Raw genomic sequence first — 25235 nt, forward strand, 5'->3', positions numbered from 1 at the left:
AAATATAATTATAAAAAAGGTTGAAGCTATAGTTATTTTTGCTGTTGATTACCTGATAGCACAGGAACAAAATTTTATATAAAAAAGCTACAGCAAACAAACACAAAATTTTAATAAGTGCTACAGCAAAAAAAAAAAAATACAAAAAAGGCGGGGAGGGGAGTCAAAAAACCTGGTAGCTCTATATATCAACTTTTTTCTTTTTCTTTTTCTCTGCAAATACACAAATGTACAACTTCTTTTCAAAAAGGCCACTCTGTAAATAGTTCAAGTTGTTTATGGCTTCTTTAAACTGCTAAATCATCTCTGGCTTGAGAATCACCTATTGCTTTAAAAAGTCCTTTGGTACAACCCTGGCGCTGTTGTCAGGGGACACTGGCAATGATGTAAAGGTGGGCATGAAGTCTTTGATGGGATTCAAATGGGGATTCCCAGGTCCACCAGGTCCAAGTCCAGCTAGGCTAATCAGTGGCACTGCCGCAGAATGTGGTGCCAAGAACAGATTCACAGCCACTCTTTTACCAGCTCTGAATTCTGCTGCATCTTTCAAACTTCTTGGTACATTCTCACCTTCCTTTCTCCTTCCTCTGGAGTCTAGACATCTCATGGCATGAGTAGAAAGTTTTGGTGGTGGAACAGATGAAGGAGATTTTGTTTCCAGAAGTTTAACAAAAAGTTCTAGAAAAGAACTATTAAGCAGAGATTACTCATTTGGTCTCAAAGATGTGCTGGGGACATATTTTTATCCTTCTCCAAGCCAACCCGTCATCCACTTAGTAACGTCACCATCATCTCTATTCAACAACTGCTCCATTTTCTCCTTTTGAATGTCCAGGATGCTTCGCAATAACTGTAACTCTTCAGGATGCTTACTTTTCGATGTATGGAAATGCCCAATGAACAGGTTTCTCATTAGGGCTTTGTCCACTTTTTCTTCTGTGCCATTTTCCACGTTCATCAATTTCTTTTGTGCATTATACAACATTTCGTGTTGGAGTTCATTGTGCTTTTAAGTCCTTCAATCTGTTCTTCCTTTAGATGTAACTATTGTGTAAGTCTGGTTGCTGAATTCAACACACCGTTGACTTCATCCAAATGTTCCTGTAATAATAATACCTCTCTAGATTTTCTGCCTTTTCCTTCCATTCGGTTATATATTGTCTTTCCTTTTCTAATTCATCCAAATACATAGCTTTTTCTTCTTGTTGGCAATGCTCTAGAACCATTGGCAGGTTAGTTAATGACATGGCATACTGCTTTACTTGTTCTTGGTAGAGCAAAAGCTGCAGTGCATTCTCATCCCTCTCTTGGGAGAGTAAATGCACCTGTTTCTGCAGGGACTCTGCCTGCACACTGGTTTGATGAGTTGCATTCGAAGAGGAAAGTAGCTTTTCCTCCAATAGTGTGTCTTTTTCTCTTAGGTTCATCTTTCTCTTCTCTGCAGCCTAAATTTCCCAGGTTTAAGAATCTTCTGATCCTAAAAGATGGCTCCCCAGTCTTTGTACCTCTTGATTTAAGAGTAATTCTTTGTCATGTAAGTGTTGAACCTCTTGCTGCAGGGTACTCTTTTCCATCTGTTGGTTCTTTAGGGACAAGGTGAGTTAGTCTGTCTCCTGCTGACATAGAATGGTCTTCTCCTGTGTGGATTCAACTGCATTTAAAAGACAATTTAATTCCCCAGCCTTGCCCTGTTCTTTTTCTTGTAAAAGTTGCTCCTTCATTGAATGGTACTCCAACTGTTGTTCTTGCAGCATCACAGAGAATTTCATGTTCATCTCTTGTAATGCTTGATTCTCCATTTCCTTTTCTTTGGATGTTTCTATCATTTTTTTCAGTTTCCACTTTTAGTTGAGAAATGTCCATTTCTAAAATTAATATTCTCTCCTTGAGGTTAGTTATTGCTTGCTTCACCAACTCATTTTCATTCACTTTGTTAGTGAACTTTGCATTTGAAGAAAGTAACTGATCACTTTTGGCTTGGATAAAGAGGTTTTTTTCTTTCAGTAAATTTTGTAACAGATCTTGTTTTTCCTTGAGCTGTTTAATTTTGGAATCTGATTGTTCATGTTCTTTCTTTTTTCTCTTGGAGGTGGCAGCAGTTGCATCAGACAACCTGTGGTTACTTTCCTGGAGCATCCTAATGGTGGCATCTTTTTCTTGCAGTGATTGTCTCAGCTCTTTGTCCTCTGAGGACTGGGAGGTAAGTGATGATGCAGACAAAAGCTGGGGTGTACTCATATCAAGTTTTCCTGAATAAATTTTAGCCTGAGGAGCCTGTATCTCCCTATCTTTCTGCTGGATAACTTGAGTGAGTTTGCCAACTTCATCTTTGGACAGCTGATCAGTCTGTTTGGTTAAAGATATATTCTTTTCATTTAGAAGTTGAATATCAAGTTCTCATTCTTGGATTCCTTTCATTTATTTTTCAGTTTCATAGTTACACAGGTTGTGTTCTTCACTTCCATTTTCTATAGGAAGGCTTTTAAATTTTGTTTCTTGAAAACTATCAGAATTGTCTGCTGGAGTACTGTGTGTGTCTCCTTGCAACTGGGCTTTTATTTATTTGATGGTTTTCTGCAAATTCTTAAATTCCTCATCTTTCTGTTCCATCACAGAAGGCTGCAATTGACTACATTCCAGTTTCAAGTTTTCACACTGTTCAATTATTTGTCACATTTCCACACCAAGCTGCTCTTTTTCCCTCTTCAAGGCATCTCTGTCATTTTCTGCCAAAAGATAATTTTTTAATTATGTCTTTTATTTGATCCTTATGTTCTCCCATCTTTGTCGCAAACTCTACTTTTTCAGTTTGTAGAACCTGAATAGTTTTTTTTTTTTCCATTTCACCGATTTTAGACTAATCAGTTACTGTAACTCCTGAGTCACCTTAAACTGATTTTCAAGTTTTTCAATCCATTCCACATAGTCATTTAATTTCTCTCAATACTGGCAACTTATCTCTGCCAGTTTCTTTTGATGTGCATTCTGCAAAACGGACATTTCCTCTTGATGATGATCAAGGTCTTGACTTTGGTTTTGTTCAAGTACCTTAATAGTATTTTGTAGTTTGCAGATTTCACTTTGATCAGAATTATGTGTTCCCTTTGCCTGAGCTATATCCCTCCAATGGCTAACTTCAATTGACAGTCTGTTGATTTCTTGTTGGGATGAAATGATGTCACTGAAGTCCATTTCATCAGTGAGAAAAGCTGAAAAATGACTGATCTCATTACTGAATGAAGATGAGACAGTGTTGCTGGTACACCACCTGCTCCTGAATCTACTGACTGCAGTGCGGACAACTCATCTTCTAGGCAAACTGTCTTGCTTTAAGTGGCCTGATTTCTACTTTCTTTTCCAGTTCATTCCTGTAATTTGCAGATTGATGTTGGATCTGTAGCTCTGATGCTGCATACCTTTCTTGCAGCTCAGTACAATAGTTTTTAAGACTTTCATTGTCATATCTGATCATCCATTTGGTATCTTCAAGGTTCTTTCTCCAATAATTAGGTAAACCTGCTTCTACATCCTCTAAATCATCAAGAACCTCATCCTCAGTGACTTTGGAGATACAGCTGATGAGGGAAGCCAAGATGCCCCCCTCCTGACCCAATGAGTGGCCCAAGCCAGAGCCTAGGCCTCTAAACCAGGACAAAATTGTCACAATTTCAGTGTGCCATCAGAGCTGCTCTGAAAACCACCTCAGTCTCTATCCACCTCTGCTCTGAACCTCCTGGAACACCAAGGAGTCAATTATGACCCAAGCACTCAGAATTCCATGAAGGGTGGGCTCTGCCAACCATTGTGTTCTGCCTGGAAACACAGAGGACTGGCCTGGGCTTGTACCAGTGACTCCCCACTAGTGGCCCAGTCACCCCACTGGGCCTTAGCTCCTTCCCTCAATTTTCTGCCCTCGGGCTTGGGTGAATTCTCCCTCAGTGTTGGCAACTTGTCCCAGCTTGCGGTCTGCTCCTGCCACCTGGGCGCTGGTGGCCATATCACCCCTACCTACCTCATTCTTAATGATAATAAACTTGAAACTTTCCCACTAACATCAGGAACAATCAAGGGTATCCTCTCCTACTACCCTTTTGTAACATCTTACTGACTTCTTAGCTAATGCCTCTCGTATGTGAGGTAAGCGTCCTATCACTGAGCCCCAGCCCCAACCAAAAAAACTGATGCTTTTTTAATGGGTTGGGAGTTCATCTCCGTGGTATAGCATTTGCCTACCAGGTATGCAGTCCTAGGTTTTCTCCCCAACCCCAAACAAGATTATTTTTTTTAGAAAGAATGACTTTATACTGATAGTATCAGCCATTATATATAGATTATAAATAATCTATCTATCTATCTATCTATCTATCTATATATATATATATATATCATAAATTATGAAATATATACTATTAATTACACTGAAGGCAAGAATGTGAATTCAGGTTCCCAAATCAAGCCATCACCAATTACCAGGGGAAGGGCTCATTACTATTGGGCTGAGGAGAGCGATACTAAAGATCAGAGACTCCTTTTCCACATGCATGCCTTGTAAACCTAATGTACTTTTGTGAATTGTATAATGAGATGTTCTTGCTGTAATATAGACTTATTTATCAGATTAGGACTTATATGACCCAGACTTATGTATGAGATGGGGACTTCTAATTTTTTTTTCGTATAAATAAGTCCTAATCTTATTTATTTACTTACTCTTGAAGTGTGGCTTTTAAACTATAATTTTAAAGCAGATATATACAGGAAATGTTGCTTTCCTTCTATATTTTTTCTGAAATATCAGGCTGTCTGCTTTACCTGATAACTTAGGAAAGCCTGTGGAGTGCTGATGCTCTCTGCTTTGTCCTGTCTTTTTGATTGCATCCTGTGATTACAGGCAGCATGTAGTGTGTACTCTGGTGTCTAGTGGCATGGCACTGTCCTGGAATATAGAGCTGCTTCATCCAGAGTTGAAACCTAGGGGCAGTAAGTAATTATTTTTCCAAACATACCTTTCCTTGCTGGGGGTCTGGCCTTACTTTAGTCCCCCTGGTGAGTACCTAAAGCCTGGGCAGGACATCCTGGATCCTCCTCAATTGCTCTAGTGAGTCAGGCCATGGATTTCTTCATATTGCATCTTAAATACAGCTTCTATTGGAATAACATTTTGTGCTAGGTTTGGGTTTGAAAAGTAAGATATGATTATTAATAACAAAGGAATGAAAGGAACAAGATGGGAGATAATGAACCTGTTAGCCAGAGGACAGTGTACCAGCAGTAGTTCCTCCCAGTGACCTCCTTTCCTCCTTTCCTTTCCTCCTTTCCTCCTTTCCATCAGGAGGAATTGTCTCTGTTTGTTCTCTTTGTGGAGCTGGAGAAAAGCAAGCTCTCCATGGGAGATAGAGTGTCTGGCTCTAGTGCTCAACCCTGAGCTTCTGATCTCTGCTTCCCTCAGGAGCCCTGTCCTTCTCTGTTTTTTATTGCTACAACAGAAGACCACAGGCTGGGTAATTTATAAAGAAAAGAAGTGTTTTCTTAGTTGATTTTTATTAATTCTATTCAATTATACATGACAGCAGAAAGTTTTTGATTCATTGTACATGAGTGAAGCACAACTTTATGTTTTCCGGTTGCACTTTATGTGGAATGATGTCCATCCCATTCCACCATCTTTCCTAACTGCATCTCTTCTTCCTTTCTCTCCCCCCCCCTTTGCCCAATCAAAGTACCTCCATTCTCACCCCCCAACCCCTTTCATGGATCAGCATCCACTTATCAGAGAGCACATAAGACCTTTGTTTTTTTCAGAATTGGCTTACTTTGCTTACAATGATATTCTCCAACTCCATCCATTTACCTGCAATTGCCATAATTTTATTCTCTTTTAATGCTGAGTAATATTTCATTGTGTGTATACACCACTGTGTCTTCACCCATTCATCTATCCAAGAGTGTCTGTATTGGTTCCACAGTTTACTTATTGTTAATTGAGCTACTATCAACATTAACATGGCTGTGTTTCTATAGTATGCTGATTTTAAGTCCTTTGGGTACAGACTGAGGAGTGGGATACCTGGGTCAAATGGTTGTTCCATTCCAAGTTTTCCAAGGAGTCTCCATACTGCTTTCCAGATTTGCTGCACCAATTTGCAGTCCCACCAGCAATGTAAGAGTTTGACTTTCCCCCCATATCTTTTCTAACACTTATTGTTGTTGGTATTCTTGATAGCTGCCATTCTGACTGCAGTGAGATGGTATCTTAGTTTTGATTTGCATTTCTCTAATTGCTAGAGATGTTAAACATTTGTATATATATATAGTTGATTGATTATATATCCTCTTCTGAGAAGTGTCTGTTTAGTTTCTTGGCCCACTTATTGTTTGGGTTATTTGATTTTTTTTTGGTGTTAAGGTTGTTGAGTGCTTTATATACCCTAGAGATTAGTGCTCTATCTGATGTGCTTGTGGTAAAGAGTTGCGCTCATTTTGTAGGCTCTTTATTCACCTCACTAATTGTTATTTTTGCTAATTTTGCTGAGAAGAAGCCTTTTGAATTGAATCCATCTCATTTATTGATACTTTTAAAAAAAATATTGTGCTATAGTATTCTTATTCAGGAAGTTGGAGCCTAATCCTACATGATGGAGATTTCGGCATACTTTTTCTTCCATTAGGCACAAGGTCTCTGGTTTAATTCCTAAGTCCTAGATACACTCTGAGTTGAGTTCTGTGCATGGTGAGATATAGTGATTTAATTTCATTTTGTTCCATATGGATTTCCAGTTTTCCCAGCACCGTTTGTTGAAGAGGCTATCTTTTTTCCAATGTATGTTTTTGGTGCCTTTGTCTAATATAAGATTACTGTAATTATTTGGGTTATTCTCTGTGTTCTCTGTTCTTTATCATTGGTCTACAGGTCTATTTTTGTGCCAATACCATGCTCTTTTTGTTACTATTGCTCTGTAGTATAGTTTAAGTTCTGGAATAGTAATGCCACCAGCTTCATTTTTGTTGCTAAGGATTGCTTTGACTATTCTGGGTCTCTTATTTTTCTATATGAATTTCATGTCTGCATTTTTTATTTCTGTGGAACATCATTGGGATTTTGATTGGGATGGTATTGAGTCTGTATAGTGCTTTCTGTAGTATGGTCATTTTGACAATATTAATTCTGCTACCCAAGAAGATAGGAGATCTTTCTAACTTCTAAGATCTTTTTCAACTTCTTTATTAGTGTTTTGTACTTTTCATTGGTGAGGTCTTTTACTGATTTTGTTTGATTGATTTCTAACTTTATTTTTTTTTTGTATTTTTCTTTTTTGAAGCTATTGTGAATGGTATGTATAGTTGTCCTAATTTCTCTTTCAGTTGATTCATAATTGGTGTATATGGATGCAATTGATTTATGGTGTTATTTTTATATCCTGATAATTTTCTGAATTTATGAGTTTTATAACATTTCTGGTGGAGATTTTGGGTTCTAAGAATATCTCAGTAAATGTAGAATAAGCATTTGACAAAAAATAGCATCCAAAACACTAGGAAAAATACTTATTGTAGGAAATATACTTATTGTAGGAAAAAATACTTATTGTAGGAAAATACTTCAACATTATAACAGCTATATATGTTAAACCCAAGGCTAGTATCATCCTAAATAGGAGAAAACTGAAAGCATTCCTTCTAAAAAATGGAATAAGACAGGGATGCCCTCTCTCACCACTTCTATTCAACAAATGTCCTTGAAACCCTACCCAGAGCATTCGGCAAAAAAAAAAAAAAAAAAAAAAGGAAGAAAGAAAGAAGAAATTAAATGATTCAAGTAGGAAAAACAAGGGCTCAAACTTATGAACAATTCTTAATACATGCAAATGGCAACCAAAGCCAAAATGAAGAAAGAACCTCAAATTGAAGGTCAATGTAGTCTTGTAAGATCATTCATTAAGACCTTGTAAGAACAGGAGTAGGTGCCTCACTGATTCTTTCAGAGAAAGAGAACAGATAATCTAAAGTTTGAGCCTCTCAGATTCTATCTGTTAAAATTAAGTCCACTAGGGATAGGGTTGTGGCTCAGTGCTAGAGCACTTGCCTCACATGTGTGAGGCACTGGGTTCAAGTCTCAGCACCCCATATAAATAAATGAATGAAATAAATGTCCATCAACAACTAAAAAAAATTTAAAAATAGTCTTCTAAGAAGTTTAAAGGATCTGGCCCTCCTACCATGATCATTCAGGAACCCAGAGTAGGGAGAATCATCTCAGAGACATTTGTGGTTGGGTACCTGCTATGTGGAATACACTTAGAACTTGTGGGAAATCCATGAATCTTTAATGTAATTGCTATATAAAAACAGCACTGTTTGAGTTAAAGTGAGCAAAAATAATACACAAGGGAACAATAATTTTTGGATCCCAAACTGCTAGTTGTGATGTGAGGGGAAAAATTCTAAGATGCTCTCAGATCCTCAGCCCCTAGAGAACTTGCACCTACCTCCAGCTCTATGATTCAACAGTAATGTTGCTGCCCCTTTGAAGGTATTTCACAGATGTGATTATGGTCCTCAATTGACTGACCTTAATGTGGGGAGATTGGCCAAGTGGGCCTTATGCAATCAGGTATGCTTCTTAAAATTGCTCTCTAGGTGGTGGTGGAAGTCAGGGACTGTAAACTATCCTTTTTCCATGGAGAAAGACCTGCAGGCAGCCTCCATCAGCAGAGATGTGGCAGGAGAACACAGCAATAAATTACACCATCAGCCAAGGGACTTGGAAAATGATCTTGATCTGGGTTGAGATCCTTACTCTGACCAACACCTTGGCTACATCCCAAGGAGGCCGAAAGCAGGAAACCCAGTTATGCTGGGCCTGGACTTGGAAACCATGGACACAATAAACTGGTGATGTTTTAAGCCACTAATTTCTGGTAGTTACACAGGGCAATCAGACTGAGAAAATACTCAGTCAAAAACCCATCATTCCCCATGGGACAAAGAAGGATTACTCAGAGCTCCAGATGTCTAAACCAGAAACCATGAAGAAACATTTCTAGGCAGTGGCCTGGATCTACTGCGTGGGCTGCACAATCATTTTATGGGTTTTTGAGGTGATGCAGACCAGGGACAGTCATGGTTTCCCCACTTCAATCCTTTCCTGTAAGAGACTCTGTGGGGGTTGTCCTATTTCTGCCCTATGGTTGTAAGTGGGCAAGGGAGGGGCAAGGAGCCAGTCCCTTTTGTCCCCAGGTCTTCAAATGAGGAAGAACCTTACCAAGAAACCTCATCTGCATCCAGAAGTCACTCAGATGACAGTGAGAATCTGGAGGCTTGGGAAGGTGAATATCATTTTCAAGCAGGAAGAATGTACATGTTTTGTGGCGGAAGATCTTCCTATATTGTGCAAACATTCATTTATTTTGTTCCTATACTTTGATGATTTCTACATCTATGATGGCCCTGCCCTTTCCCTGGTCTACCAGCTTTGAAGCACACAGCAAGTGCCCTTCTGCCTCATGCTTGCCTGGCTTATGACAGAGCCCAGAGAACAAATTTCTAAATTTCAGTATTCAAGAAGATTTTTTTTTCTGCTTGATTTTTCTTTTCCCAGGAGGGAATTATGGGTGACTATTTCTAATATAACCACTAGATGGTGCTGAAAGACCATGTTGTGGCCACAGGTGTGCCCTTCTCCCCACTCCTAGAGGGCTCCAGAACACCTCAGGCAGACTGGCTTTGCCTAGTCTCCCTGAGAGTGAGCAAGAGGCTCCCTTCTGTCACCCACCTGGCCCAGCTAGCACCTGGCAGGTAGGAAAGGCACCACTTCCCTTCTCCACACCACTGCAGACCCCATGGCTAGATGGACGCCCAGTGGACTTTTCACCTCAAAAGTCTTTACTATTTTTATTTCTAATGATTGGTGCTCATTATAAAAATTTTAAGCAACATATGGATAAATCAAAATCCCCACACGCCCAGTATGACTCCTGTTCCAAATAGCTCATCTAAGTCAATGCTGTGCAGAGATCGCTGGCTGGACAAAGAGATGGGCATGGACATTACACCTTGTAGCTGTGAGCTCCTGCTCTACATGCTAGGATTTAAAGAGATGTCAAGTGCCCCATTCATTTCTACTTAAGAGGAGGCAAGAAATCTAATGTGAGATCCTTGTACTTCAAAAACCATCAACCACCACAATATACTGGTTTTAAAACACCTCGCCATGATTAGGCAGATGATTTTATGGTAAAAACAGGTTAGTGATTGGAGCCATTACTTTGTTACTGTTACTAACATCACTAATACCATGACAGCTGTGTCCACTCTGAAAGATGTGTCATTTAATTGTAGTGTAGCATCTGCACTATCCAATATGGTGGCCACTAGTTACCTTTGGCTATTACAATTGGAATCAACTAAAGTTAAATAAAATTTAAGTTAGTTCCACAGTGGCAGTAGCCACATTTTGAGTGCTCTTCAGCCCCTGGGGTGAGTGGCTATCACATTTCCCTGGAGATTAGGACATTGTACCTGAGAAGAAAGGGTGTTGGATGGTGCGGGTGTTGATTAGCCTCTCCACAGACAGAAACAAGCAGCACCTCAGGCTCCTGCACTTTGCATGGATAGGTATTGGTGATGAGTAAAGTTAACAAGATACATCCCGAGTGACACGTGTAATACCTGATCATGTGCATGTGTCTGCATCTTATCGGGATATGGCACCCACAGTCTCTCTTGGAGCAGGGCCTCCACTTCAGCAGTAGTGCATTGTTCAGAGTCTTGCTTCCAAAACCAGTTGCTATTGATCCAGAAAGGACTTTTCTCTTTGCCACCAGGGGCTCCTTTTGGTCAAGAGCTTTCTACCTTTCCATACCTTTAGTCTTATATCAATGAGATCTTGAGGGAGGACAAGGAAGTTCACCATGTGGTCAGCCTGCATGTGTTGAACAGGAAGACACTCCCACCCCCTGTGCTTGGTAAGCATTGGGCAGTTGGTCAGTCCCTCTTTCACACATGTTGGTGAGGGGCTGTGTTCCCCTGGACTGGGGGCTGGGATGTGAGGAGCTCAATTCTAGACATCAGGGACATCTCCAAGCTCTCTAACCAGGAACAGAACTCTATTTTTTGTGAAATCTCCTTAGTGATGGAGGAGGGATGCTACCAGGACTCAGGATAGAGCTCTGAACACTGATGTCCTGAGGCAGATTGAGGGAGCCATGATATCTTAGGAACAAACTGGAGAAGCTGCTGGATTCTTTTCTGAGGAAAGGAATGAGAACAATAAGAGAAGACTGAGAGATGTTGCTGTGACTCTGGGAAGTTCTGCCCTTGGCTGGTGATGGTTGTGAGGCCAGCCTTCTCTACAGGAAGGGGCACTGTGGGTGGAGGCATCAGGGTATGGGAGGGCACAACACAACCTGTCATCCTGGGTGGGGGACAACTGTTTCCACCAGATTTCCCTGTGAGTTCCCCTTGTTCCATTCCCAGTTCCCAGAGAGAAACAGTGACAGAAAGCCAGGCTGGCTTCTGCTGGGGGGGTCTGTGCACAAGAAGTCCCCTTTTTCACATGCAGCCTGGAAGGCTGGCCCTGACCTTGTCATGCCTCTGAGCTCTGAGGATAGAGGATGTGGGTGTTGAGGGCCTCGTCCTGTGAGGTGCTGCTGACCCTGTGCATGTCTTTCTTGCAAGGTGCCACAGTATAGTCATGAGTCACAGCCCAGAAGGAGCTGCTGTGGTTATGAGATACTATTCCCTAGGACCATACTATCCATCTGAATTTCTCCAATGTGTCATAGGGAGGGAGAGCAGGTTGGCAGCTATAGCTGCCCCATGGCTGGTCCTTTGGTCTTTCACAAGCTACCTGAGATGGGGCCAGGGTCAGAGGCTTACTGAAGTGCTAAGAAACTCAAGACCCATGCACTGCAATCTCTCTGGGGAACCCAATTCACATGTGAGTGATACCTGGGTCCAGAGGAAAGGGGGTGGTGGAGGCAGGGGCCCAAGGGCTCTCTCCTGCCTGAGGCATGTGTGTCACTCAGCCCATCTCCTCTTGCTGCAGGAGGCAGAGCCCAAGGCTGCCCAACCCTCTGGATGTTCATGACAGACCGGGAGGCTTGAAGGAGATGAGCTCTTTTCATTTTTAATTGCTCAGATTCAAGAAGGTAATAAAGACTACATGTGTAGGAGGCGGCAAGTGTAGGGGGTGGAGTGAAGGGGAGTGGTGCCTTCTGGGGCAGGGTCTTCCTGCCATTCATTCTGTGTCCTCCACAGAATGCAGGGTGAGCAACAGAGGGACAGGCTCACATCCTTGGGCTGGCTGGCTGCTCTTGAGGTCAGCAAGTGTTCTGGGATGGTGCTCATAGTGCAGCCAGCTTGGCTGCGCAGTGAGGGGCTGCTGCTCTTGCTGCTTCAGACATGGGAGCAGAGCAGCTGAGTTTGCCCAAGCAAGCTAAAGGGTGGTCCCAAATGCACCCTAAGTAACCAACACTGTGGGTGATCCCAAGCCTGGGCACTGTGACAAGATGTGAGCAGCCTCCTTTCTGCCTGCAGCTGCCCTGCTAGGCTTTGAGGTAGGGAAGGGGCAACCCCACAGGGAGCCCCAGGCCTCATGAATGGGCAGACATGAGGCCTGGGGCTTCGGAGCACTGCTTGATGGTCACAGCCTCCGAGCAGCAGCCAGGTGGCACTGTGTCTAGCCATGCTCAGCGTCTTGCTGGATGCACTAGTCTCAGTTGTTTTCTTCAACAAAAACTTATTGAGAGTAAACTCGCACACCCTGAAATTCACCCATTTTAAGTCCATGGATCAGTGGGTTCAGAGCATTCATAGGGTGGGGACAGCATCTGAAATCGATTTGCTCTCCCCAAAGTGACCTCATATTCACACACAGTCACTCTCTACTCCCTCCAACCACCAAGCCCCCTCGTCCTAGCCCACCTCCATCCTCCTCTCTCTGTGAACTGGTGTGTCCTCAACTCTTCATGTAAGAGGACATGTGTGACATGTGGTCCTGGGGTCTGGCTTCTTATACACATTGTGATGTTTTCCAGGCTCATCCATGAAATGTGTGGCAAGGTGTGTCAGGATGTCCCCGTTCATGGCTGACAACCTCTGTTACTGCTACTCACATGTGTGGCCCTGGCCTTATCCACTTGGCTGACACTAGCTGGGGGACAACTGGGTTGTCTCTAATTAATGGCTCTTGTGAATAATGTGGTTGCTCAGATTTATAAATGAGTGTTGGTATGGACTTTTGTTTTTCTTTTAAATGAAATAAACCAGAAATAGTGAATTTCTTGATGCCTCAAACTTATTTCGTAGAGAATGTTGCCATGGTAACTTTTGGGCGCCTTTGGAGCAATCTATACTGCTTTCCATTAGTGTTTAGAATGAAATATTTTGTGTTACACAGTTGTGACTTAAAAGCACACAGGAGCCAGGTGTGGCTGAGTGACTGATGGGGCACCAGGAGTGGTGGCCTGGGCTGTGTGGTTGAAGCCCTCGCCATCCATGAGGGACAGCAGCTGCCTTGGAGGATCCTGGGCTCCGTGTGGCAGCTGTTTGGATTTTTCTTTCTCTGAGGGAAACTAGAAATGTGGATTTTTATGGAGATCCATCTACTTTCTTTTCTTTCCACCATGACTGCCCTGAGCCCGGTCCACCTGCCTCTGTTGAGCTTCCTTCTTTGCCCAGGTGCAGATTTTCTTGCCTCTTCCTCCCTCATGCCAAGGCATCTCTGTTAGGATCTGGGAGAGTGGACCACAGTGTCCCACTCGGGGTCTCTGGCTGAGTCCTTCCCTCTGGACCCCACTGTTGTGACCAGTGGACAGCTATGTCCAGGTGGGCTGTCCTCTTGATGCAGCATGGGTGAGACAGACTCTGCTTCCTCATAGCCCAGATGAGAATCCAGCTGCTGCACCAAAAAGTCTCTGATATCAGGCCATGTGTCTCATCTGTAGTATGGACCCCGAGAGTTCCTGCCTTGCACAACCCAGAGAGGATATAATGAGTCAGGTGTGCCAGTGCTGAATGGTCACCTGGCACTTGGAAGCCAGTTGGTGCTCCTTCTTCATCCTGACCACCATTGTCCAGGGATGGGTTGTCTACCTAAGGAATCATCTGGAATAACTACACCTCACCAAGGGCAAAACCACAAGTCCACTGGTGAGCAGAGTGATGGCCCCAAAAGATGACCACTCCCTGATCCCCAGCACCTGTGGGTGTTTGTGTACCTGGACAAAGGGGCTTTGCAACTCTCAATAAGATAAGGATGTGATGTGGGGAGTATCCTGGGAGAACCACTGTGGTGTGAACACGCATTCCTCAAAACCCAGCTTGAGAAATACAGTATTACCAAGATGGGACTTATTTTTTTTTTAAAGCAAGAACATGTAATACCTTTCAAAAGATGTTTATACGTTAAAAAAATCCCAATAAAGATGCTGTTTATTTTCTGAAAGCACAGTGGTGGGAGCAGATGGGGAAGGTGAGGCCGGAGGAGCAGGAGTCTAGCTGATGTGGGTCCAGTTCCTGCTCCCACTTCCTGGCTGTGACCTAGGCAACTGTCTGGTTGTCCTTGAGCCTCTGTGTCCATCTTCTAAGTGGGTGACAATATGTGCATAGGATTGACTGCTGTCTGGTCCCCAGCCTGTCCCATGTCACACATCTGCACATATGGCTCTTGTGGACTCTGGAGATTGTATTCCAGTTTTGACCAGCTGTGTTTCAATATAGAACATCCAGACTGCATTTGATTGGAATGAGACTTTGGAGATCATCTAGTTATGGTAATCTCTGAAGAAAACTGAGTCCTGTGAGATGGCTTTACCTCATTTCAGGGAGAACTTGCTTATGAACCCTAGTCAGGTAGGGGCTGAACTGACCCAAGAGCCCACCTGCCCCTTGTCTGTGACAAGGAACAGCCTTGGAAGGGTCTCCTGTGCCCTGCCACAGCTTCTGTTGGGTGGTCATCCCTGTGTTCACACAGGGAGGTCACAGTGCTTCCTTAGAGGCAGACCAGCAAGTGCAGCTCAAGTGAGCTGCCGTTCACAGGGATGGAGGCCACTTGTGTTTTCACCAGGAATTTACTCTTATTCCACTGCCAGTGGATTAGGCTTTCTGCTCTGATTCCTTTCTCTCGTAGCTTTTAATATTCTCTCCTTGTTCTGTATGTTGGATATCTTCATAATTATGTGTCTTGGAGTTGGTCTATTACAGTTTTGAATGTTTGGGGTCCTGTAGGCTTCCAGGATTTGGAATCCATTCCATCTTTCATATCTGGGAAGTTTTCTAGGATTATTTCATTTAATAGGTTGTCCATTCCTTTGGTTTGACCCTCTATACCTTCTTCTATCCCAATGACTCTCAAGTTTGTTTTTTTTATGACATCCCATATCTCTTGGATAGATTGGTCAGGAGTTTTAAGCATCCTTTCTGTGTTGACTATATTCTTTTCAAGTTGATAAACTTTGTCTTAATTATCTGATGTTCTGACTTCTACTTGATCTAGGCTATTTGTAATATCCTCGTTTGAGTTTTTAATTTGGTTTATGGTTTCCTGCATTTCTAGGATTATTGTTTGATTTTTTTTAAAATCTGTATCTCCTGGTAGAGCTCGTTCTTTGCCATTTGAATTTGTTTATTTAATTCGTTTTCAAAATATACTTTCATTGCTTGGACTTGCTGTCTCATGTCTTCTCTAATATTCCATTTCATCTGAGTTAGGTATGCCTTGAGTTCTTTCTCTGTCCATTTTTCTGATGCCTCTAGGTCCTCCTGTAGATTTAAGTTGTCCTGCATTGTTTGTAATCCTTTTTTCCCTTGGTTTTTCATGTTGTTCTCATTACTTTCCAGCTCTGTTTGACTGCTGTGTTTCTGCTTTCTCCTATAAATTTGTTTTGGTTTTGTATATCTCTGTTGTCTCTCCTTTGTGGTGGGAGACTATGCCTAGAAATGTTGGGCTTTATTGTACTTTAAAGCTGATTCATTCAATTCATAAAAGGCTTCCGGATTCTGTATGCATATAGTGATTTGTTGTTTGTTCTTAGGACTTTATGTTTAGGTTAGGTGCTATGATGGTATGAGGGTTAGTATGTCTTGGCTACTTTAGAAGATTGCTCTACTGAAGGGGATACTAACAGGCGATTGGATCAGGGTGTTGGTAGTAGCTAGGTATTTAGGAGCCCTATAGACAGCCTTGAAACATTCACCTATTTGCATTTAGACAATTACATGTAATGGAAGACGTAATGCTTGGGATGAAAGTTGGGGGGTAGGGGAAGGAAGGTGCTCTTAAAAAGAAAGAAGGAGAGAAAGATAGATTAGAGGAGAATGGAAAGAACAATAAAACTTGAAACGGGAAAGAAAGAAGGAAAAGGGGAGAAAAGAACAAAGAGAGAAAGAAAAAAAAAGAAAAAAATGAAGTCTTAGAGATCCATTTTCTTCTCTTCCAGTAGGCGGAGCTGTGCCCTCCGAGTCGAGCTTCTGCCCTCTACGTGCCGATAGCAATCCCTGTAATGCGGCTCCTGGGAGTCTCTCAATCCTGTTAGTCCAGAGCCTTTTCACTTCTCCGGCCCCTCAATGCGTCTCTCTGACCCCGTTATTGAGGGGGTACTGAAAGTGCTGCCTCCCAGCCCGCCGCCATGTTGGATCCTCTTCTTGCTGATTTCTAACAGTGATGTATTTAAGACAATTGATCTCTGAGAATAATTCACCTAATGCATTAATATCTGATCTCACTGAAGTTGGAAATCAAAATCTTGCATTTTCTCTCAGAGGTTGTTCAAAATGATGACTTATTAAACATACCATGAACATAAAATATTAGAATCCAAATAAAAGTGCTTAAGTCATGCTTATGGGCCAAAGTTAATATATTTCACAATTTTAAACCCCTATTCACTGAACATGTGTGCACTTTTATGGTGCTTTCATTAATGTGTTTATTGATGCTAAGTCTATCACAAAACTGCATTATGCTTCCAAACCTTAGGGATATGAGGAAATATCTTTTCAGATTTTGATTCTCACCTAAGAGCCTTAGACAAACTACTCAATAAGAATCTTCCACCAGGAGCTGGGGTTGTGGCTCAGTGGTAGAGCACTTGCCTACCATGTATGAGGCACTGGCTTCAATTCTCAGCACCACATATAAATAAATGAATAAAATAAAAGGTCCATCAACAACTAAAAAGAAAATTAAAAGAAAAGAATCTTGCATCAGTCAAAAAGAGATGACAATGAAGTGGGGAAAATATGTAAAATGATAAAATGTCCAAGCCCTATCTCCTTTCCTGAAAATCTGTGGTGTCATAAGTTTCAGTTGTATAACATGAACAAGGGCTAGAGGTCTGCTCTTGCTCTACAACATACTGCCTAGGTTAACATCTATGTGTAGAATATTCGCTGTTAAGGGTTATTAACTTTAAAAAATAAAAATAAAGGGACACAGGAAACTTTTGCAAATAATGGGCTTGTATATTACTTTGTGGAATATCTTCTTATGAACTGAGGGTAAAAGAGAAAGTTGTTCAATTTGTATATTTTTTGTTGTTGTTTATCTAAAAGATGGAAGTGTTAAATTTTCATCTGTTTTTGGCCATAATTAAATATAAGAGTGATATGCACAGAATCTTACCAGTACTGAACGTAAAGCCTAAAATGATATGAAAAAAAATAAGAATTTGAGTAAATTCTAAGTTCCAAAGTTTAACACTATTGCCATTGGAACATGACCAATTTTTTTTAATTGTGTTGGTTTTCCTTAGATATACATGACAGTAGAATCCATTTTGATAAATTTATACAAGCATGGAATATATCTTATTTAGGACCCCATTCCTATACCCCACCCTTGCTTTTAACCTTTTGTTCCCCTTTGTCTAATCTACTGAGCTTTTATTCCCCTCCTCATAAATATTGTGGTTTAGCTTCCAAATATCAGTGAAAACATTTGAACTTTTTTTTTTCTTGCATCTGACCAAACCTTAAAATTAGCCAAGCTGGGACAGTAAAACTAAAACAATATATCTTTTCCCTTATTCTTCAGTTTGAAAGAGAGGCCAGAAATATCTAAGAAAAATGATTGTGTGTGAATAATGCTTCTAATATCCATCATTTTCACTTTTATAAAAACTAAAATGGAAAGAGGGGATTATGTCAGTTTTCTAGGGTGGCCATAACAAAGTACTGCAGACCAAGTGGTTTAAATAGCAAAAATATGTTTATTCCCAGTTTTAGAGATTAGAAAGTCAAGGTCAAAGTGTTGATAAGAAGCAGACAGATGTGAATAGTACAACATGAGGTTAAGGAAATAATTCTATAAAATGGGCCCACTGTGCTGACACCCACATGTATTTTCTACCAAGAAGCAATTTACCTGAAGCCCTACCTGGCCTAATTGGACAGAATATGTCATTCCTCAGCAAACTACTCGACTTGCAGGAGAAATGCAAGCCTGAAATAATGTTGATAAGAGGAACCCAAGTTATCCTGAAGAAGGAGACTTTGACACTTTTCATAGACCAGATCCTGAAATTCGGGGAGATAAGGATAATTCTTCCTAACCATGAAATTTGTAAAATATTATGTTTAAGAATTCAAGAACTAGTCAGCATGAGCCAAAGTGCAAGAACTAGTCAGCACGGGCCAAAGTGATCTAAAGTCCTCCTATGTGTCCAAAAGGACCTGAGGACTTAAAAGTATGATGTGATCTTGCTGTCCAAAAAAAAAAAAAAAAAGATTTGAACCTCATTGAGACTCTCTGGAAATTTCTCTGGGGGCCCCAGTAAAACTAGAGCTCAGGAGAGGCACACTATCCCTCTAATAATAGGATCTACTCTCTCCCTTGAGAGTGTCCCCTTTCCCTATCCTTTTAAGAAACTCATGTCTGTTACTCTGAGTGACAGGTCTGAAATCTCTGATTTTTTTCAATCCCTGATTCTTGCAATTAAAACTTCACGCTGCTCAGTTTCCCAGAAGGCCCCAGCTCTGTAACATGATCAGGACACTTTCTTCTGAGGTCCTAGGGATAAAGATTTTAACATACAAATTGAGGTGAAGACAGGAGGGTATACAATCTAGCACTAAGAACAATTATAAATGTCACTGGGTTCTTATTCAAAATCATTCTAAAAATGAACCTAGTCAACTGTTACTTTTATGAATGTGAATTTGAATCAAAAGGCATTCATTTTTTTATAATTCATCCAAATGAAAAAGCAGGGGTAAAGAAAGCAACAGCTGAGTTGAGTCCATGGAGGACTTGTGTCTACTCCTCAGTATTCCAGTGCACCTCTATGAGTGATAGCAGGATTGCCATTTCAAGTTCATCGTCATCACATGGCTTTCTTTGACCAATGAGATGGTATGCAGAAGTAACTCCGTTTAATGTTTGATCAGGTAAATTGCTGAAGTCATTATGGAAATTCTAATCAGTATGAGAATCCAGTAGTGCCTCAAATAACCTAACAAGCAGAGACACCCCAGCTGACCCAAAATAAACATAAAATAATCAAGAAATAAGTCTATGTGTCAAGCTATTGAGATTTTGAGTTTGCTTGTAACTGCAGCATACCTGTTCCCTCTTGATGAGTTCAGTGGGAAAAATAATGATGATTTCTTTAATGGTGACAATAACCAGCCTCACAAACTTATTAATTCAACTTAGGTATGGCAACATGAACCAAAGTCTCTATCTACCAGTTATACCTAAGAGGCCACTATAGAAAGATTCATCATCTTCAGATATGTGATAATGTAAACATTTTGTATCTTAGAATTGCTAAAATATACAATGTGAAAAAAGAGGCAGTTTTATTTTTATAGTGGTTTAGTGTCTCATTGTAGCTAGTGTACTTTTCATTATTGGCATAAATGAGAAAATATTTATGTATGTATACCTACAAGTAAATTGTTTTTCCATGAATTGTCCATTCACATCATTTGCGCACCTATTTATTAGGATGTCAATGTTCTTAATATATGTGAGTGTTCTATTGATTAACTTATTTTAACTTGCTGTGAACCTTAATCTCAATGCCTATATTAAAATAAAAAAAAGAAGAAAACACTGATCATCTATGGTAGTAATGGTCAAGGAGAAGTCTGATTTTGTATGTTTGTCCTAGGTGGATTTAGTGTACATTAGTTTAGCAATTGGTGAGTTGATATTGAAAGAACTCAGAATAAAAGAGATTTCCTTCATTTTTTCTTCAATTAGTGAACCTCTCAGAAATCTTGAATAATCTCATTATTTAGATCAGTGCAAGAAGCATTATTTGATAGCTTTCTATCCTCATCCTATTTAAGCCAGGAATGTTAATTAAAATAAACTTTATAATCCAGAAGGGCGCTAACCATTTTCTGTCTTGTTCTTGCCTTTCCTCTTATTGTTTGACTTCATTACTTACAGATGCCAAATTCCACTATTGCATGTCTTCCGATTCCTGTCACTCTTACAGTGATTTCAGTGGTCTTGAAGACAGAGCAAGGACTAAGTGTATCTACTCCATTTTTTTTAACTTCCTCAACAAATATTTAAATGGTCAATAAGTAGTACTGCCAAACTCAGGGTGTGTTGTAGTCTGTACTTAGGTAATTAAGTGCTGGTCTAGATTGAACTTATGTAATTAAATAAAGATCTGGCTTGAGAAAGCCACTTGGTAATGGTGAGAGAAAGTATTGAGTTATAAAAGGCTGATAATGAGTCACATAAATTCAGGAGTTTCCTTCCCTTGGCTTTTTCTATTTGAAAAAGGAAAAAAAGAAGGAACAATTTAAAATAGCTGATAGATACATTCATTGGGAGTTTTCCTTGAACACTTACAGATGAAAAAAAAAAAAACATTGATGCTTTGGTTAGTTTGAGCTTTTAATTTGGACTGGAATTACAGGAGTCATTACTAGAAAAGTGGTGAAAGAAGACTGAAGGGAAGTTAGCCTTGTTTCTGAAACTGAGAAGAGACAGTTTGACATTGAACGAAGGATGATATCCCTGAGAAGGCAGAAAGAGTAATAAAAGTGTTAGGCAGATATGGGAAATCCCATTCAAGCAGCTCCCTTCCAAATTCACAGGCTGAAAATTATAAAGGGGTGTCACTCCACACACTGGAGATAATAAATAACACATTATCAATTAGAACTTGGAAATTTTAAAAAATGAAATATCACCAAAAATTAAAATGGCAGAAATTGTATTTTGAAAATTTTAAAATACTTATGAATCAGCTCATAGGTTTCTTAAAAACACATAAATCTACCCTGCTCATGTATCAGAAAATTACTTAAAGTTATGAATTTTCCCCACTATGATCTATCGAGTCAAAAATCTCCAGGAAAATTTCAGAAGCCTTTTTATTAAAAAAAGACATTGATGAGATTAAAAAGAATTTTGAAAAGAATGAAATAGGAAGATTCACACTGCCCTCTACAAAGTCATAAGAATAAAGACAATGTGGTATTTACAAAAATAGAAACATGCATCAAGGGATAATATAGAGGGTCCATTAACCAGCTCTCAAAAATGCAGATCAATTGATTTTTCAACAAGAATCCAAAAAGCAGTTCAAAGGGATAAAAGCATTTCAATAAATGGTGCAGGAAAAATTGAACATCTATATATTTTAAAGTGTCTTGACATATAATTTATACCTTAGTTTTTAAAAACTCAAAATGAATCATATCTAAATGTATAATCTAACACTAATAATTCTAAAAGTAGAAAAAAATCTGAACTATCTTTGGTCAGATGGATTGACATGACACCAAAGTCATGAAAGAAAAAAAATGAACAGTTTAGGAAATTAAAAACATTAGTTCTATGAAAAGGCACTTGAAAGTCTATGTCAAAAATATGATTTGTAAAGTTTGTGGCAAACGGTTTATTATCAGGGTATACACTCAAAATAATATTTAAATGTATTATATATTATGTTGTATTATAAATACATTAATTTATATTGTATTTTAAGTGTTAAAATATGGACAAAACATTTGAGCAAATACTTCACAAAATATGATATGCAGATAGAAAATAAGCATATGAAAGTATTTAAAATTACAATCCTTAGAGAAATACAAATTACGACACAATGAGTGCTTCAGCCTAGAGACCTAAAGAACTCATTAGTCATTGCTCCTAGCAAGAAATGGCTGAACAAATTGAAAAATCAAGGCTTTATCTTGGACGCTTCAGAGAACTGACACCACAAGGCAAACTGCTATGCCAAATCTAGAAAGAAAGGTGTATACTGAGAATTACAGACAAGATCAGACTACCTGAAATAGAAGCTATAAGATTCATTTATGACAAGAACTCTTAAATAGCCATTTTGACAAATTCCTGAGGCTAAATGTGGACCAGCATGAGAACCAGAAATACTTTTCAAAGTCACAGTGTTAAGGAGACATCACTTTCACAGGGTTTACCTCCAGAAACCCCACAAGGTTTTATAATAAGGAGCCAAGGAAAGATCTTTATTTTTAAAAAGTGAAAAGCACTGGAAGGAGGTAGAAAAAATAAATTCCTTGTACACTGGTGGGAATACAAATATGGATAACAGTATAGAAAATCCTCAAAAATGTCAAAATTAGAACTATCATGTGATCCAGCTACCCATTTCTGGGTAGTTATCCAAAAAAAAAAAAAATTGAAATCAGGATTTTAAGGAGATAATTGTACTGCAGTGTTCATTGCAACACTATTTACAATAGCCAACATGTAGAAACAAACTAAATGTCAATCTAGAGATGAATGAATAAAGAAATTGTGGAATCGATAAAATGAAGTATTACAGCTATAAAACATTGTACAAAGTGAAATATGTACAAAGTGAAATATGCCAATCACAAAAGGACAGGTAATGTATTTTTCTATGTATTTGAGGCATCTAAAAATAGTTAGATTTATAGAAATAGAATATAAAATGATGGTTTCCAGATACTAGTGGTAGAGGAAAAAAGGGAGTTATTGTTCAAAGGATGTAAAATTTCAACAAAAAGATTAAGTTCTAGAGATCTTCTCTATAATCACATATATGGAAAATTATATTCTCTAATTATATATATTAACATTTGTTAAAACTATAGATATAATGGTATGTGTCTTTATAAAAATAAAGAAATGGAAGGGCAGGAAGGAGGATGGGAGAGGGAAGGGAAAGGAAAGAAAAGAGAAGGGGAGGTGAGGGGACCTTTATCTTCTAGTCAATATGGAGAGCATAGGTACCTCACTTCCTTGTGCAGCAATTCACACACAATAGCTAATTGCATTGAAATACTGGCCCTCAAATGAAACCTTTCCATTAAGTTTACTCCAACATTTAAAAATTCTTCTATGTTTTGTTTCAGAACAGTCGAGTTTAATCTAACAATTTTTAAGAAAGTCTTTTTTTTTTTTTTTTTGTATTGGCAATTGAATCCAGGGACACTTTACTGTTGAGCTATATCCATAGCCCTTTTTATTATTTTCATGACAGAGTCAGTTTACTAAGTTGACAAGGCTGTCCTCAAACTTGCCATTCCCCTACCTCATCCTCCTGAGTTTCTGGAATTAAACACCACCACACTTGGCTTCCTTACCATTTTTAAGAAGTGTTCAATGCCATTTCTCTTTGAAAGACTTGTCATGTGAAAGGCATTTTGTTATACTGTTGTTATGTAAGTGTTCTTTCATTCAGTCCTCACAACAATCTTGAAGGTAGGTTTTATTACCACCCCAGGTTACAGGTAACAAGGAGAATTTAAAACACTTAAAATTCAACAAATTAAGTGAAAGAGCTAGAAGAAATTTTATTTGTTTACTTATTTATTGGTACTAGGGATTGCACACACAAGCACTTTACCACTGAGCCACATCCCTAGCCCTTTTTTTAAAAAAAAATATATATATATATATATATTTTTAAGACAAAGTCTTGCTGAGTTGCTTAGGGGTCCACTAAGTTGGGTGGCTTTGAACTTGTGATCCTCCTGCCTCAGCCTTCTCAGTTGCTAGAATTATAGGCATGCTCCACCTCACCTGGCTAGAAATTTATTTTTAATCACGATTCATTACCCATTATGACAAAAGAGTCTTCCACTATAGTGTAGCCAATATCATTTTTTTTAAATACCCTTTTGCACAAACCTATCATTACTGAAAGTAAATTATGGAGAGTGAGACTAAAAATATTAAAAAGAAAATCAGAAGTTTTATTTTGCCATTATAATAAAATAAGAAGTTGTAAGGAGATTATTCCAGGAAAAGAGATATCAGGCTTGAAAACTAGCATGATCAGTTTGTTCTAAAGGCAACACTTACAGCCTGTCTATAGATTATCATACAACTGTGTCCTTCCATCAATTTCAATGTCAGTTGGTTCACAACAGATGTTGTAGAGGGGAAATTTTCTCTATCATTTTGATTTCCCTGGCTCGTTTCTTTCCTTGTTGAAGCTGACCACACTCCCCTACCATATTAACATGTGCATATGTAGAAATGGCATGCATACTATTTATTTGCATGCATATGTTTTCAATTTTAGCTCAATATTCATATGGTATTATAACCTATCATTTCAGTATATTTAAGTCTGTTGCTTATTTTTTATAATTACTTTATAATTTAAAGCTTTTCTACTTTGCAATCTTTAACTTTTTCATTCTACCACATTTCATTTCTTATTGTTTTATTCTGTGTTAAACTTATTTTATTTTGTATTGAACTTATTGAAAATATTTTGAAAATTTTGTTTGTTCCTTCCTGTTTTTCTATAGCCAACAAGAGATTGAGAGTCTTTCCCTCAGTAATCATACAAGTGACTCCTTTTTAACTTCCAGTGATCCCTATTGAAAAGAGATCCTCAAAGCAGTCCTCTCCCAGAGTCACATAAGTCATCTGCACATGGAAAATTTCTTATTTGATTGGAATAATGGTTTAGTTGCAAGATTTAAAAAAAAAGGTGCAGACTAAAAAATAACAATCAGAAGTTTTAAATTGAGTGGAAAATAGACCAGAATTAAAATAAGAATTTTTAAATAATTTAGAAAATTAACTGAAATAATATGGAAGACATAGAGGTAATGGACATAAATCCTCATCAGGATGAGAAAGAGTGGTTGCTAAAGGTAATGAAGAGTGGGGATGAAATGTATCTAAATTTGGGTCATGGGTAGTATTCTTTCTTCTTTTGTTTCATGTCCAATAGAAAACAAGGCTTCTTTTTGGTGTATCTGTGGAAAAGATTTCATATCTGTTAACAACAACAACA

General features: G+C 39.1%; 1 pseudogene; it reads right to left on the reverse strand.

The window, feature by feature from the left end:
• Nucleotides 1-322: 322 nt before the first annotated feature.
• LOC124077613 (thyroid receptor-interacting protein 11-like) lies at nt 323-3652 on the reverse strand (annotated as a pseudogene).
• Between the last annotated feature and the right edge of the window lie 21583 nt (nt 3653-25235).

Source organism: Marmota monax, unplaced genomic scaffold, assembly GCF_021218885.2.
Source record: "Marmota monax isolate L192 unplaced genomic scaffold, Marmota_monax_Labrador192_F-V1.1 WCK01_AAM20220418_F8-fsc00818, whole genome shotgun sequence".
Taxonomy (NCBI): Eukaryota; Metazoa; Chordata; class Mammalia; order Rodentia; family Sciuridae; genus Marmota; species Marmota monax.